Genomic DNA, 18585 nt, shown 5'->3' with positions numbered 1-18585 from the left:
AAAACAGACAAAATAAAATAACATGATTTCATTTGTTGAAATTTATGAAGTCATTTATTTATAACGATTACAGCTGTGTAAATAGCTGTCATGGGATATACAGGGGCCTTTGCAACTTCTGTTCTTTGTGCATCCAATTTCCTCTCTGAGACGTGAACCCAGGGGAATTGGATGCATACAAGAAGCTTGAAAGAACACAGACCTTCAGGACAAGCCTCAGCCGGCACCAAAACATACTGCTTGGTAGATTACCAAAGTCCAGCCTGACTTCCACTTGTAACTATAACTCAAGACACATTTAATATACAACAAAACCTGTACTGTTTATTACTTATAAGCCTCTCTGAAAATGTCAATATTCCCTGTCAGTGTTTCAGATTCTGGGGGAGAGTGAAGCTAGAAAAATGTGGACTGTTAGTGCATGCAGCATACACTATTTTCTTCAATGATCATTAGCCTATAATAGAGATTTATGAGTTTTGTTTGGTATAATGATAAACAAATTATGTTTAAATCAAGGATCAGCTGTGTGAGTTTAACAGATAACATCTGTTGCAAATCATATAGAGAAAGCAGACCTAATTTGGGAGTTATACACACCCTCCCTTCTCTTCCTTGCCCTGATGGTGGCTGCCTGGTGCTCTTCCAATTTTAATGCCAGTCGACTTCTGTAGTTGAATGGCATAAAAGGGATGAAAGAAGAGGAGAGTCAAAGCAGGCTAATTTAATGCCTTTAAAGAGCTAGAATCCATCATATTCGTACACTGAATTAATTGCCATCTTTTACTTTAGGCTATATTAACAACCTGGGATATAACGAAAAAGAAGAGTTTTAGAATAAGTCCCATGCAGTGGTTGAAGTAAATCTTCAATACGTATTTCAGATTACCTCAAACTTCCAATAAGCAATCTCTTATTTGAATTACGATCCAGTGGCCTTATATCTAACAGTCTGCAATATCCTTGCATTACAGGTATCTGAGAACTCTCCTGTTCTTATCTGTTTGTTTGTAGGAACTGGTTCTTTATCTTTAAAAAATACTTGTCAATTTTTAGTATCAAAACAGTTGCATTGTTGGTTTCTCTTTCTCCCAATTGGCCCTCAAAGAGACCACACCAAGGGAAAGTACATTTTAAGCCAATAAGCTACAGGATGCATACCTAACAGACCTCACAAAAACCTCACCAAAAATGGGATGCTGGGTAGGGAAAGAAACTTTTAAAGACCAGCACACTGCCAGCCCAGACTGCAGGGAGCTCTCAAAGCCAGATGGGAGGCCAGTGAGCCCCAACCCCAAAGAAGCAAAGTTTTAAAATAATACAAAATGTTAAAAGTTTTGTATATAAACTATTCAAGATTTCTCTAGCACTAACTAATACAAAGCACAATAAGATGGCACTTTTAGAGACAGCAGCTTCAGACCCAGAAAAGGGTGGTGGCAAAAACATCATTTTCTTTCTTTCAGAAGTAACTGGTCACTTCAACATAAGGGGCACATGATCCATTCCGTGAACCATTGCGAAGAGGGTAGAGATGGGCCAAGGATTTAGTCTCAAAGAGGTCTCACCATTTTAATTTGTTCGGTCACTTCTGATGCAAAAAATAGAAATGCCCAAAGATACCTTAAAAGCTGAAACCGGAACACCATCCTTGGGGGGGGGGGGGTAACTCTTCCTGCAACCAGCTTTCTGCTTTGGCTGGTACTCTGCACAAAGCAATGATTCCCCCATAGTGGCGTCACTCTGGGCTCTGGCTTTCAGTAAGGCAGGCCCATCCCTCTTTCCCTCCTCTGTGGAGAGGGCAATATGGACTAAGCTGAAAAATTACCTCCTAAAAGTGAGAAAGAGATTAGACCTCTACTTGAGATCTGTGGAATTATTTAGAATATTTTACAAATGGCTGCCACATCGACAACAAAAAAGGTAATTACAAAATGTGGATGTCACCATATGCTTTTATTTTTATTTTCTTTATCCTCACCCGAGGACATTTTTCCATTTTTTCTTCAGACAGAGCAGGAGGGAGGGAGAGGAAGAGAGAGAGAAGAAGAGAGAGAGAGAGAGAAAGAGAGAGAGAGAGAGAGAGAGAGAGAGAGAGAAACATCGATGTGAAAGGGACACATTGAGTGGCTGCCACCCGCACGACCCAACCAAGGCCAGTGACAACTGCAACCGAGGTACGTGCTCTTAGCGGGAACCAAACCCGGGTGTCTCTGGACCGTAGGCCAATGCTCTAACCACTAAGCCAAACCGACCAGGGCTCACCACATGCTTTTAAAGATACATTGCATTGTGCTCACATATCCTTCAGTGTGGTTTGAAAGGTGCTCAGCCTCTAGCCCAACCCAAATCTCTGAGGAGAGGCAGAGACAGTTTGGCGAAAAAGACATGGGTGGGAGTGGGAAGCAGTGAAAGCAGAGGACAGCCTTTCCTCTGGAGATCAGCCCTCAGTTTAAAGGGCAGGTCAAGCATCTGGCCTCAGGCAGAGTCAGGTCCGAGGGCAGAGCAGCGGCAGGGCCGGGCTGAGGTGGCTACCTGTCATTCAGGTGAAGCAGTTTGGTCCAGCATCCTCTGTGTACAGGGGTATTCCTCTTTGGTGCATTTCACTTTATCTTAAAATCATCAATTGTCCGTTCCAGCTTGGTTTACCGATTGGCACACTCAGCACGGGACTCTGACTCCTTAAATGTATCAGTAAGAATCTTTATCTCTTCCTCACATTTGTCTTCTTTTTGAGAGCACATTCCTTCAGCAGCACCCAGACACTTAGATTCTGGTCCATCAGTCTGATCGTTCATCCATTTGTCCGCGGGACCTGCCGCTCAGCTCGTTCCTCTGTGCGGTCCAAGTCGGCCTCGATAACCACCAGCTTACGGGCCACCTCTTCATGCTTCCTATTTGCCTCTCTTGCAGTGGGCTTAGTTTTCCAGAGTTGGATTTCCTGGAGTTCCATCTTTCTTTCATCATTTAAAGCTCGGTTTTCAGTAACGTCCATACCTCTCTCTCATTGGCAGGTTTCTCAGCTTCCTTCAGCTTTCGCAGGGCAGGGGCCAGGCCCTCCTGAGCACGGTCCAGCTCCTCTTCAGCCAGCTGGATCCCATGGTTCAAGGAGACCACCTCAGCCTCATCCTGCTCCCGGGCCTGCCTTTCTCCCTCCACTTCCCACGGGAGGCGCTCTACCCTCTCTTCCGCATCCTGGCCCTGGTGCCTACCCAGCTCCCCTCCGGTCGGTCGGTCGGTCTCCTGCCTCCTCCGCTCCCTGCTGCAATCGTTTCTCCTCCAGATCTTTTGCACTCACCATGATCAACTCTAAAAAAAAAAAGGTTGATTTTGAAAGAAATTAAAATACTGCTGACATAAATTTGTATTATTCCTATTCATACTTGGGTCATTTAATTTTTCTATCATTTATTTCTTCATTCAAAACATATAAAGCCCGTGTAACTTGTGACCAATAGAAAATAACCGTGAATGTTCCGTGCACTCATTTGCTGAACACATATTGGCTGGCACTTCCCCTTGCTGGTGTGAGAGGTGGCAACAAGTCAACCAGACAGGCAATTCTTTGTCCCTCAAAGAACTTACTATCCTAGGGCAGACAGGGAAACAACTGCAAATATATATGCAAAAGAGATCATTAGACAGTGTGGTAAGTAAATAGAAGACAGGGGTGATGAAGTAAAAATCAATCAATCAATCAATAACTGCAAAGGCCTGAGAGGAACTGAGCTGAGGAGGCCACCTCATCAAATTCCTTGGTGGTGATGCCTGAAATGCACTGGCAATGGTGTAGCTTTACAGCTAAAGAGGATTGGATCATTGATTCTATATAAAAAATCCTTCATTTTACATATAAAAATTGCAAGGCTTTTTCTGATAGAAAATCCAACTAGTTTGGGCCACATGAAAAGTTTAGGTGGGTACCTATGGCTAGAGCCGCTGCAATTTTTTAGAAATCCTCACCCAAGGACGTGCTTATTGATTTTAGAGAGAGGGGAAAGGAGAGAAAGAGAAATATCCACATGAGACTCGGGAATGAACTCATAATCTTTCGGTATATGGGATGATGGTCCAACCAACTGAGCCACACTGGCCGGGGTGAACCACTGCAAATTTTAAGTAGAAATAGATGTCATCAGAATCCCATGCTATGGATCTTTGTGGTACCTCACTTTTCCCCCCACACCCAAACCTCTTTTAAATCTCTCTGCCAAGTCAGACAATTGGTTTTGGCATCATGCAAACTGGTGCTTTGGAGAAGTTTTCAGGATACAGTCTTTCAGCTTTATATAACCACCTCCATTCTAGAACTCACCGTTTTTTTGTTTTTTGTTGTTTTTTTTCCCCCAAAGAAACAATATTAATGATTGCATTTTCTGACATTGGCATAGTTTCTCACTAGATACCAAGCATGTTAATGGACAGTATTGCATTTGATTCTTGTAATACTGCTGATATTGTTATTTCCACCTTATAAAAGAAGATCGAGCCCTGGGAGGCCACAGGACCAGTCCAAGTTAACATAGCTCGTCCTAAATGGAAAAGCTGCAGCTTAATTCTAGGCACAGTGACCACCTGTACTGGTTTCCTCAGGATGAGGGTATTCCCAGAGAGTGGGACTTTCCAGTACTAAAACCAAGATAGTTCCAATCAAATCATGTCATTTGGCTAGCGCTAATTCCAAGTACATTTAATATACTATCTAGTGAGCTTGCCACCAAATGACAACTAGAGCCAGGCTCTGGGGTTTGTTGTTTTTGGGGGCCTAAGGCAAGTCATTCTCATTAATCTGTGTCCTAGAGATTGATAGTGAGTCACCACCCTGCAGCAGCTGTGTGTATGGTATTATAGCGCTACACCATTGGATGGCCATGCTCTGAAATACAAACCTAAGAAGAGTACAATAAACTCTTTAAAATAGAGCAGGATCCAAGGACTCCCCCACCGCCCACTCCTCAGCAACTCCGAGGCTCTTCTTGGCCTAATGAGAGCCCTGGTTGGAGAAGAGGAAGGGAGTTATTTTTAAAGTTTTGTATATATCCCATTAGGGTATTTAGCAATACAATCCTCATGCTGGGTTAATCATTGCTGTGTGTGTCTGGAGAAGACAGTGAGCAATTTTATGACAACTTTAGTCAGTATGGCATTACTCCCAGAACATGGCAGGGAGAGGGCAAAGTGAATGTTGAACAGCTTCTCACTGTCACTTGAACTTGACAGAAATACAACCATGACAAATACCAAATTGTAAGGAAGACCAGTAGGTCCCTTTTGCAACCACTTAAGTGAACATATGCAAATAAGTTAGAATAACAACTAAAGAAAGTTTTCCAAACAAAAATCATTTCATTGTTTTCTTATGTTTTTAAGATGTATATAATTTTTTAAATATTAAAAAAAAAAAAAGGTTTGGTTCTCTTCCTAAGAGCAAGAAACACATACCAGATACTCCTCTAAGTATTTTACTGTCTTGATTACTGCGTTAACTATATTAAAGCATCACAATATCCATAGTGAAAATACTTTATTTATTGCCCTCAAGTCCAATTGGAGAAACAAGATACAGAATTGTTAGAAAACTACAATATGGCATAACCAGTATGTGAAGAAGCCAGGATTTAAACCCACATTCTCTGGTTCTGGAGTCTACATCTTCTAAGCATCATACAGCACTGCCTCTCCTTGATGTCGAGAAACAATTCTGACAATAAACACTAGAACCAAAACCTCTAGATATTCACAAATATAAATAAACTATGAACAGAATATCACTTAACCATAAAACAAATTTGAAGAATAGCTCTTTACAAGTAGAGACTGGTAGTTTGCCATCCTCAGTGTGTTGTTGTAGTTTTTTTTAATTAATTAATTTCCTTATTTTTGTTACAGATGTTTCTCCTTTTCCCCCCACTGATACACAACTCCACATCCCTCCCTACCCTATCCCCAGCTTTTTTGTACATCTCCATTGTTCATGTGTACATGCATATAAGTTCTGTGGTTTATCTCTCTCCCAACTCCCTCTTCTGGGGATTGTCAGTCCATATACCCCACTTCCACGTCTCTGTGACTACTCCGTTCCTTAGACTGTTATCTTCATTATATGCCACAAATAAGTGAGATTATATGATACTTGTCTTTCTCTGTTTGGCTTGTTTTGCTTAGGGTAATACTTTCCAGTTTCCTCCATGTCGTCTCAAAGGATAAGAGATATTTCTTTCTTATAGCGGCATAGTACTCCATTGTGTATATGTACCATAGCTTTTTTATCCATTCATCTAATGATGGACATTTGGGGTGTTTCCAGATCTTAGCTATTGTAAATAGTGCTGCTATGAACATAGGGGTACATATAGTCTTTCTGATTGGTGTTTCAGGCTTCTTAGGGTATATTCCTAGAAGTGGGATCACTGGGTCAAATGGAAGTTCAATTTTTAATATTTTGAAGTAACACCATATTGTTTTCCATAGTGGTTGCACCAGTCTGCATTCCCATCAGCAGTGTGTTAGACTCCCCATTTCTCCACGCCCTGGCCAACACTTGTTGTTTAATGCTTTGTTGATGGTGGCCATTCTGACAGGTGTGAGGTGATACCTCATTGTTGTTTTAATTTGCATCTCCCTGATGATTAGTTATGTTGAGCGTTTCTTCATATGTATCTTAACCATTTATATCTTGTTTGGAGAGGTGTCTATTTAATTCCTCTGCCCTTTTTGTAATTGTTGTTCATTGTCTTCCTTTTGCTGAGTTGTATGAGCACTTTATATATATTGAAAATTAATCCCTTATTTGATATCTCATTGGCAATTATGCTCTCCCATTCAGTGGGTTCCCTTCCCATTCTGGTGGTTGTTTCTTTTGCTGTGCAGAAGGTTTTGAGTTTGATGTAGTCCCATGTGTTCATTTTCTCCTTTGTTTCTGTTGCCTTAGGTGATGTATCAGTGGAAATTCTGCTGCGTATGATGTCTGAAATTTCATTGCCTACAGTTTCTTCTAGGATTTTTATGGATTCATGAGTCACATTTAAGTCTTTTATCCATTTTGAGGTTATTCCTGTGTACGGCATAAGTTGATGTTCTAGTTTCATTTTTTTGCATGTAGCCGATCAATTTTTCCAACATCATTTATTAAAGAGGCTGTCTTTACTCCACTGTATGCTCTTGCCACCTTTGTCAAATATTAATTGAGCATATTGCCTTGGGTCCATTTCTGGGTTCTCTGTTCTGTTCCACTGGTCTATATGACAGTTCTTGTGCCAGTACCAGGCTGTTTTGATTACAGTGGCTTTGTAGTATAACCTGAAATCTGGTAATGTGATCCCTCCAACTTTGTTCTTCTTTTTCAAGATTGCTGTGGCTATTGGAGGTCTTTTTTGGCTCTATATGAACTTTTGAAGTATTTGTTCTAGTTCTGTGAATTATGTCATTGGTATTTTGATGGGGATTGCATTAAAACTATAGATTGCGTTGGGAAGTATGGACATTTCAATTATGTTGATTCTTCCAATCCATGAACAAGGTATGTGCTTCCACTTTTTTATATCTTCCTCTCTTTCTTTTTTCAATGACCTGTAATTTTCTGCGACTAGGTCCTTTATTTCTTTGCTCAAGTTTATTCCTAGGTATCTTAATTTTTTTGCCGCAATTGTAAATGGGATTGTTTTTTTTTTTTTAGTTTCTATTTCTGTGAGTTCATCATTGGTATATAAGAATGCCGTTGATTTCTTGACCTTAATTTTGTATCCTACTACTTGGCCAAATTCATTTATTAAGTCTAGTAAATTTTTGATGGAGCCTTTGGAGTTTTCTATGTATAGTATCATGTCATCTGCGAATAATGACAGTTTCACTTTCTCCTTTCCAATTTGGATCTCTTTTTTTTTTTTTTTCTTCTTGACTGATTGCTGTGGCTAAGTCTTCCAGTACTATGTTAAATAAGAGGTATGAAAGTGGACATCTGTGTCTTGTTTCTGTTCTTAAGGGAAATGCTTTTAGTTTTTGCCCACTGAGTATGATGTTGGCTGTAGGTCTTTCATATATGGCCTTTATTATATTGACATATGATCCCTCTGTTCCCAGATTGCTGAGAATTTTTATCAGAAATGGGTGCTGAATTTTGTTGAATGATTTTTTCAAGGTCTGTTGATATGATCATATAATTTTTATCTTCTTTCTGTTTATGTGGTGTATCACATTCATTGACTTGCAAATGTTGTACCAGCCTTTCAGACCTGGGATGAATCCCATTTGGTAATGGTGAATAATTTTATTGATGTATTGCTGGATTTGCTAGTATTTTGTTCAGGATTTTGGCATCTATGTTCATCAGGGATATTGGCCTGTAGTTTTCTTTCTTTGTAGTGTCTTTTTCTGGTTTTGGAATTAGGATTATGCTTGCCTCATAAAGTGAATTTGGAAGTCTTCCTTCTTATTGAATTTTTTAAAACAGTTTGAGGAAAATGGGTATTGTTTCTTCTTTGAATGTTCAATAATATTTTTCTGTGAAGCCGTCCAGGCCTGGGCTTTTGTATGCTGGAGAGTCTTGATTACATCTTCAATATCCTTTGTTGTTATTGGTCTGCTTAAGTTTTCCATCTCTTCCCAGTTCAGTTTTGGGAGACTATGTTTTTCTTGAAATTGGTACATTTTGTTTAGATTGTCAAATTTGTTGCCATATAATTGTTCATGATATTTGTTCACAATCCTTTGTATTACTGTGGTGTCTGTTATTATCTCTCCTCTTTCATATCTGATTTTGTGTATTTGGGTTCTCTCTCTTTATTTCTTGGTGAGTCTAGCTAAAAGTCCATCAATCTTGTTTATCTTTTTAAAGAACCAGCTCTTTGTTTTATTGACCTTTGAATTCTTTTATTGGTCTCCATATCATTTATATCTGCTCTGATATTTATTATTTCCTTCCTTCTACTTGCTCTGGGGTTTTCTTTTTGTTTGCTTTCTAGTTCTTTAAGTTGCGAGGTTAGATAGTCTATTACAAATTTTCCTTGCTTCTTGAGGTAGGCCTGTAGGGCTATGAACTGCCCTCTCAGAACTGCTTTTGCCATGTCCCATAGATTTTGTCTTGTTGTGTGTTCATTTTCATTGGTTTCCAGGAAGTTTTTAATTTCTTCCTTGATCTCCATAGTAAGCCATTCTTTGTTCAATAACATGGTATTTAGCCTCCATGTGTTCAAATGTCTTTGCATGTTCTTGTTGCAATTGATTTCTAGTTTCATGCCAATGTGATCTGAAAAGATGTTTGATATGATTTCAATCTTCTTGAACTTGTAGAGACTTAGTTTGTGCCCTAACATGTGGTCTATCTTTAGAATGTCCCATGTGCACTTGAGAAGAATGCGAATTCTGCAGTTTTGGCGTGTCATTTTCTGAAACATTTTTTGCTTAAAAGATTTTTTTCCATCCCTTCACTTTCAACCTATGTGAGGCTTTTGTTGTGAGCTGGGTCTCTTGTAAACAACATATATGTGAGTTATGCTTTCTTATCCAGTCACTTGCTCTGTGTCTTTTTATCGGAGCATTTAAACCATTCACTTTAAGGTGATAATTGATATGTACTTATTTAATGTCATATATGTTTAGAGTGGTTTTATTTTATTTTTTTCCTACTTCTTCTACTAATTACAGCAGTCCTTTTAGCATGTCTTGCAGTGCTGGTTTGGTGTTAATATATTCCCTTATCCTTTTTTTTTTTTGTCTGAGAAGCTTTTTGTTTGACCTTCTATTTTGAATGATAGCTTTGTTGAATAGAGTAGTCTTGGATTCAGATCCTTGTTTTTCATGACCTTGATTACTTTATGCCACTCCCTTCTGGCCTGTAGTGTTTCTGTTCGGAAGTCAGCTGAGAGCCTTATGGGGTTTCCTTTGTAGGTAACCTGTTGCTTATCTCTTGCTGCCTTTAGGATTCTCTCTTTGTCTTTAATTTTGGGCATTTTAATTACTATGTGTCTTGGAGTTGGCCTGTTTGGGTTCTTCTTACTTGGGGCTCTCTCTGCTTCTTGAACTTGAATGCTTCTTCTTTCACCAAGTTAGGAAAGTTTTCTGTCATTATTTCTTCAAATATATTCTCTAACCCTTGCCCATTTTCTTCCTCTTTGGGGACTCCTATGATGCGAATCTTATTACGTACCCAGTTGTCCCACAGTTCTCTTAAGCTGTCTTCAAGTTTTTTAATTGATTTTTCCTTTTGGTTTTCTGATTTGTTGATTTTTTTCTACCCCATCTTCTAATTCACTGATCTGGTCCTCAGCTTCCTCTACTCTTCTGGTTAGTCTTTCCAATGTGTTCTTCATTTCTGCTATGTCATTCTTTATTTCCACTTAATGTTTCTATATGTTTGCTCATGATGCTGATGTCCTTACTCATGCTGTTTATCTTCCTCAAGATCATGGCTCTGAACTGTACCTCTAATAATTTGCCTAACTGCAATTCATTGATCTCATCTTCAATAGAGTTCTCTTGTTCTTTCATTTGGGAATTGTTTCTTTGTTTCACCATTTTGGCTATATCAGTGGGTTTTGGAGTCTGTGGGTGTTGGTTTTCTGTTGTTTGTGGCTGCCTCTACTAGGTTGGGATGGGCCTGGGTGGGCACATGTTATACAACACTGTCAAGTCTTACTTTGCTGGGTAGATTTGCAAGCCCAGGAAAGGTTCAGTTATCCTCCATCTTTTTATTGGAGGATAGTAGTCTCTGTTACTCAGGGCCTTGGAATGTAGCCCTGGTGTTTTGCATAAGAGGATTTCCAGAGGGTGTGATAGATGCTGGTTGTTAATGAGCCTCAATTTGCATTTCTTTGCCTCATCTGGGAAAGGCCAAGTCTCCAAGGTGGGGGGCAGGGGGCAGGCACTGCGTTTCCCCACAACTCGGGGAAGGGGCACACTGGCCACTGTCCTTTGTGGCCGCAACTCAGCAAAAGCTCTGAGTGCCCTCCAAATCTCGGGTGTTTGCACAGAGTTCGAGCCCCATTTGCCCTCCCTCTGCCATAACTCCCAGGTGAGCGGCTGTGGCTATTTTAGCGCTCTGTCCCAGCTCTCTGCTCTGTGGAGTGGGCCTGGTCTTTATTCCCCAAGGGCGCTGCTCACAGCTAATACTGCTGCTTTTCGTGGGGTCCCAGCTTGCCACCCTCTCACACCTCCACAGATCCTACCAGTGTCCCTAGCTATATGGTCCTGACCTGCTGCTTTACTGTTGCTTTTTTCCAAGGATTTGTCTTTATTTTAGTTGTAATTCCCATTTGGTCCTGGGAAATCGTCTGTGTAGCTTCCATTCACTCTGCCTCCATTTTCACATTCTATATGCCTATCTTGTGCACAGCTGGGTCACCTAGACCTTTCTGGTGTCCCCGCACCCTGCAGGTCCTGCCAGTAACTGGCCTTCCTTAGTGTTTAGTGATGATTGAAACTCAATCAAAGAGAGGCCCATGGGAGTGCTAGATTTTTCATTTAAATATATTTTTCTCTCTAGGAAGTTTTTTCTTTAGACTATATACACATGATTTCTCAGTTAAATGGTAGCAGTGTAAGTGAGTTTACCATACATTCTGTCTACCTTTACAAATAAAGCCAAGGATATCAACAAGTAAAAGACAAAATATTGATAATGACAATGCAAACAGAAATTCAAAGAAGATAAAACATCAAATGAGCAAGGAATTTCTACTAACTACAGTGACAAGGGTTTGGGTTACGGACTTCATTCTTAGACTACACAATACTTACTTTATACTCAGAACAGATTCAAAACAGGGAGAAGACAAAAAAAAAAGAAACTAATCCTTTCTGTTCATTGCACTGCATCCTGGATGAAGGAGCTGCACCACTCAGAAGGATGGGCAGCCATGTCCCAAAAGCTAAGAAATAATCTTCTGAGCCATTCAGAAATTCCTCCTTCTTTTTTTGGTCTTATCACCCTCTCCCTCTCTCTTTCTTTTCTTTTCTTTTTCTCTCAATTTTTTCTTTTTTTTTTATATATATCCTTAGGAAATTACAGCTTTCATCATGCACTGATGCAGACAGGGAAGTGGGAGGCTGAGAAATGATTATGTCCCAAAGTGTTTCATTATTGTAAGAATGAGCCATGTAAGATAAGACAGAAACAGGAGGACCTTCAAGATAAGCTAGGTTGGGCATGGGGGTAGGAAAAACATAACTTGGGTGAAGTAGAATATTGTCAGCATCGACCTCTGTCTATATTTTATGAGAAGCCATAAACATGATTAATCTGGAAACGTCGATATAAGCTTTTTAAAGAGATATAGTATATAAAATATTTCAGAAAATTGTGTATCCAAAAAAAGTTATCCTATAATCCACAATAAAATTTAGAATATATATACATATATAAATAAAATCTTAATTTCTAGTTTTACTAGAACCAGTAAATTAATATTAATATTTATTAATATTTCAGCATTAATGTTTTTGACACGTACATTAACTCCCCAAAATACACACACAAACACACACACACAAACACACACACATCATACAACAAAACAGGAAAGGAGGAAGGAGGAAAAATGGCGGCGGAGTGAACTGAAGCTACACAGTCCGTCTCCCAGAACCAAACTGGAATTACAACTATAACACAGACAAATCGATGGAAAAAACCAAGAGAAAAGCAGCTTGCGAGGACCATATAACGAGGGACACTGACTCGATCCTGGTAGGCTTGCAAAGGTGCGAGACGGAGGCTGGGAGTCCACGGTCGGCAGCTCGGCAGTGGCCTTAGCTGGGAGCAGCGCCCTCGGGTTACACTCCCAGGCGGCTCCACAGCGCAGAGCCGGGACAGAGGCTAAACAGCCACAGCACTCAACTTAGGCTCCGGCAGAGGGAGGGCAGGCTGGACTGGAGCTGTGTGGGGACACTCGGGATCTGGAGGGCGCTCAGAGCTTTGGCTGAGTGCAGCCACACAGGACTGTGGCCACATTGCTCCTTCACAGGGCTCTGAGAGAGGCAGCAGCCCCTCCCTCGGAGATCCAACCCCAACCTGTGGGCCATTGAAGTGCTAATTGAGGCTCACTAACAACCAGCATCTGCCCCACCCTCGTGAAATCCCCTTGTGCTAAGCACCCGAGGGAGCTTTTCAATCAACTGACAACCCAAAACTCAACAAGTAACCTAGACTGCTAGCCTCCAGGCAAAAAGCTAGAGGATAACAGTACCTTTCCTGGGCTGGCAACTTTAACCAGGAAAGTAAGACTTGACAGTGGTGTTCAACGTGGGTCCTCCCTCACTCATCTAAAACCAGGAGAGGGAGCCACAAACAGCAGAACACCAACACCCAAGGGAAAACTTGACAGGCTCCAAAGCCCACTGTGATAGCCAAAATGGTGAAACACAGAAACAGAAGCCAAATGAAAGAGCAAGAGACCTCCACCGAAGATGACATCAATGTGGAGCAATTAGGCATGTTAACAGAGCTAGAATTCAGAGCCATGATCTTGAGGAAGCTGAACAGCATGACTAAGGACACACAGACATTGAAAATAAGCCAACTGGAAATTAAAAAGAACAAGAAGAGATAAAAAATGACATATCAGAAATGAAAAACACATTGGAAGGTTTAAAAAGCAGAGTAGAGGAAACTGAGGACCAGATCAGTGAATTAGAAGACAGGGTAGAAAAAATCAACCAATCAGAAAAACAAAAGGAAAAAACTATTAAAAAACAGGAAGACAGCTTAAGAGAACTATGGGACAACTGGAAACAGAATAATATTCACATCATAGGAGTCCCCGAAGAAGAAGAAAATGAGCAAGGGATAGAGAATATATTCAAAAAAATAGTTTGAGAAAACTTCCCTAATTAGGTGAAGGAAGAAGGCATTCAAGTTCAAGAAGCACAGAGAGTCCCAAGTAAGAAGAACCCAAACAGGCCCACACCAAGACACATAGTAATTAAAATGCCACAAATTAAAGACAAAGAGAGAATCCTAAAAGCAGCAAGAGATAAGCAACAGGTTACCTACAAAGGGAACCCCATAAGGCTCTCAGCTGACTTCTCACAAGAAACACTACAGGCCAGAAGGAATGGCATAAAGTAATCAAAGTCATGAAAAACAAGAATCTGAATCCAAGACTACTCTACCCAGCAAGGCTATCATTCAAAATAGAAGATCAAATAAAGAGCTTCCCAGAAAAATAAAGGCTAAGGGAATACATTAGCACCAAACCAGCACTGCAAGAAATGTTCAAAGGACTGCTGTAATTAGCAGTAGAAATGGGAAAATAGAACCACACTAAATGAAAATGGCAATAAATAAGTACATATCAATAATCACCTTATACGTAAATGGATTGAATGCTCCCATAAAAAGACACAGAGTAGCTGATTGGATAAGAAAGCATGACTCATCTATATGTAGTTTACAAGAGACCTACCTCTCAACAAAAGACTCATATAGGTTGAAAGTGAAGGGATGGAAAAAAATTTTCCGAGCAAATGGAAAGCAAAAAAAAGCTGGGGTAGCAATTCTCATATCTGATAAAATAGATTTCAAAATGAAGACAATAACTAGACACAAAGACGGCCACTACATAATATTGGAAAGATCTATCCAACAGAAAGATATAACCTTGATAAACATATATGCACCCAATATAGGAGCAACAAAATATATTAAAAATCTTCTGGAGGACTTCCAAGGAGAAATCGACAGCACTACAATCATAGCAGGGGACTTCAACACCCCATTGACAGCACTGGATAGATCCTGTAGGCAAAAAACTAGCAAGGAAACAGAGACTCTAAATGAAGCACTAGACCAAATGGATTTAATAGATATCTACAGAGAATGACACCCCAAAAAGACAGAATACACATTCTTCTCAAGTGCACATGGGACATTCTCAAAGATAGACCACATGATAGGACACAAACTAAATCTCTACAAGTTCAAGAAGATTGAAATAATATCAAGCATCTTCTCAGATCACAATGGCATAAAACTAGAAATCAATTGCAACAAGAACATGCAAAGACATTTCAACACAGGGAGGCTAAATAGCATGTTATTAAACAATGAATGGGTCACCGAGGAGATCAAGGAAGAAATTAAAAACTTCCTGGAAACCAATGAAAATGAACACACAACAACACAAAATCTATGGGATGCAGCGAAAGCAGTTCTGAGAGGGAAGTTCATAGCACTACAGGCCTACCTCAAAAAACAAGAAAAATTTCTAATTGACTGTCTAACCTCACAACTTAAAAAATTAGAAAGTAAACAAAAAGAAAACCACAGAGCAAGTAGAAGGAACGAAATAGTAAAGATCAGAGCAGAAATAAATGACATAGAAACCAAAAAAACAATTCAAAGGATCACTGAAACAAAGAGCTGGTTTTTCGAAAAGATAAACAAGATTGATGGAACCTTAGCTAGACCCACCAAGAAACAAAGAGAGAGAAACCAAATACACAAAATCAGAAATGAAAGAGGAGAAGTAACAACCAACACCATGGAAATACAAAAGATCATTAACAACTACTATGAACAATTATATGGCAACAAATTCGACAATCTAAGTGAAATGGACAAATTTCTAGAAACACACAGTCTCCCAAAACTATTCCCGGAAGAGATAGAAAACTTGAACAGACCAATAACAACTAAGGAAATTGGAGAGGTAATCAAGACTCTCCCAGCAAACAAAAGCCCAGGCCCAGATGGTTTCACGGGGGAGTTTTACCGAACATTCAAAAAAGAACTAACACCCATTCTCCTCAAACTATTTCAAAAAATTCAAGAAGAAGAAGACTTCCAAACATGTTCTATGAGGCCAGCATAATTCTAATTCCAAAACCAGAAAAAGACCGTACGAAGAAAGAAAACTACAGGCCAATATCCCTGATGAACATAGACGCCAAAATCCTGAACATAGCAAATCAGATCCAGAAATATATCAAAAATATTATTCACCATGACCAAGTGGGATTCATTCCAGGGATGCAAGGCTGGTACAATATTCGCAAATCAATAAACGTGATACACCACATAAACAAAATGAAGAATAAAAACCACATGATCATATCAATAGATGCCGAAAAAGCATTCGACAAAATCCAGCATCCATTTCTGATAAACACGCTCAGCAATGTAGGAATAGAGGGATAATATCTCGACATAATAAAGGCCATATATGAAAGACCTACAGCCAACATCATACTCAATGGACAGAAACTAAAAGCATTTCCATTATGAACAGGAACAAGACAGGGATGTCCACTTTCACCACTCTTATTTAACATTGTACTGGAAGTCTTAGCCACAGCAATCAGACATGAAGAAAAAATAAAAGGGATCCAAATTGGAAAGGAGGAAGTGAAACTGTCATTAATTGCAGATGACAAGATACTATACATAGAAAACTCCAAAGACTCCATCAAAAATCTACTAGACTTAATAAATGAATTTGGCAAAGTAGCAGGATACAAAATTAATGTCAAGATATTGACAGCATTCTTACACACCAATGATGAACTCACAGAAAGAGAAACTAAAAAAACAATCCCATTTACCATCGCAGCAAAAAAAATTAAGATACCTAGCAATAAACTTAACCAAAGAAATATAGGACCTATTAACAGAAAACTAAAGGTTATTGAAAAAAGTAATAGAGGCAGATATTAAAAAGTGGAAGCACATACATTGTTCATGGATTGGAAGAATTAACATCATTAAAATGTCCATATTACCCAAAGGAATCTATAGATTCAATGCAATCCCCATAAAATACCAATGACATATTTCACAGAACTAGAACAAATACTTCAAAAGTTCATATGGAACCAAAAAAGACCCCAAATATCCACAGCAATTTTGAAAAAGAAGAACAAAGTAGGTGATATCACAATACCAGATATTAGGTTATACTACAAAACAGCTGTAATCAAAACAGCCTGGTACTGGCACAAGAACAGGCATATAGACCAGTGGAACAGAATAGAGAATCCAGAAATGGACCCAAGGCAATATGCTCAATTAATATTTGACAAAGGTGGCAAGAGCATACAGTGGAGTAAAGACAGCTTCTTTAATAAATGGTGTTGGGAAAATTGGACAGCTACTTGCAAAAAAATGAAACTAGATCATCAACTTACACCATACACAAGAATAAACTCAAAATGGATAAAAGACTTAAATGTGACCCGTGAATCCATAAAAATTCTAGAAGAGAATATAGGCAACAGTATTTCGGACATCATAAGCAGCAGAATTTTTACTGATACATCACCGAAAGCAACAGAAACAATGGAAAAATGAACACATGGGACTACATCAAACTAAAAACCTTCTGCACAGCAAAAGAAACAACCATCAAAATGGAAAGGCAACCCACTGTATGGGAGAACATCATTGCCAATGATACATCAGATAAAGGATTAATTTCCAAAATATATAGAGTACTCATACAACTCAACAAAAGGAAGACAAATAACTCAATTAAGAATGGGCAGAGGAGCTGAATAGACATGTCTCTAAACAGGACATACAAATGGCCAAGAGACATATGAAAAAAATGCTCAACATCACTAAGCATCAGAGAGATGCAAATTAAAACAACAATGAGGGATCACCTCACACCTGTCAGAATGGCAGCCATCAACAAATCATCAAACATGTTGGCAAGGGTGTGGAGAAAAGGGGACACTAGTGCACTGCTGGTGGGAATGCAGATTGGTGCAGCCACTATGGAAAACAATATGGTGTTACCTCAAAAACTTAAAAATTGAGCTGCATTTGACCCAGTGATCTCACTTGTAGGAATATACCCTAAGAATCCTGAAACACCAATCAGAAAGAATATATGTACCCCCATGTTCGTAGCAGCACTATTTACAATAGCTAAGATCTGGAAACAGCCCAAGTGTCCATCAGTAGACGAATGGATAAAAAAGCTGTGGTACATTTATACAATGGAGGACTATTCAGCTGTAAGAAAGAAAGATCTCTTATACTTTGAGATGACATGGAGCGACCTGGATAGTATTATCCTAAGCAAAACAAGCCAAATAGAGAAAGACAAGTATCATATGATCTCACTTATCGGTGGAATGTAATGAACATAACAGTCTGAAAAATGCGGTAGTCCCAGAGATGTGGAAGTGGGGTACAGACTGACAATCCCCAGACGAAGGTGTGGTGGGGGAGGGAAAAACCACAGAACTTATATGCATATGTGCATGAACAATGGACATGGACAACAAAGCTGGGGACAGAGCCAGGAGGTACGGGGAGGGAGTAATCAGTGGGGGAAAAAAAGAAACATCTGTAACAAAAATAAATAAATAAGTGAAAAGGGGAAAAAAAAAGTGTCATTATTGACTTTTTGCTTGTTCATATCCTTTATTGAATGATTCCACATTATCAAGAGCAAATTTTCTTTTTGTTATTATAACTTTCCTTCTATTAATAAAACTGTTACAAAAAAATTAATTTTCAAGAATTTCGGAAAATTCCAAGTTACAAGAAATTAATCAGAATTCTTGCCTACAAAACAATTCATTTTGAAAAATGATTCTTCTAATACTTTTTGCCACATAATACCAATTTAGGAAACACTCATTAAC

The 18585-nt window shown here is 39.2% G+C and overlaps 1 pseudogene; it reads right to left on the bottom strand.

The window, feature by feature from the left end:
* Nucleotides 1-2603: 2603 nt before the first annotated feature.
* LOC118618533 overlaps nt 2604-18585 on the bottom strand; it is a 40713-nt pseudogene continuing 24731 nt past the window's right edge.

The sequence above is a fragment of the Molossus molossus genome, unplaced genomic scaffold, assembly GCF_014108415.1.
Source record: "Molossus molossus isolate mMolMol1 unplaced genomic scaffold, mMolMol1.p scaffold_m16_p_6, whole genome shotgun sequence".
Taxonomy (NCBI): domain Eukaryota; kingdom Metazoa; phylum Chordata; class Mammalia; order Chiroptera; family Molossidae; genus Molossus; species Molossus molossus.
This window is presented reverse-complemented; position numbering and strand designations above follow the sequence as displayed.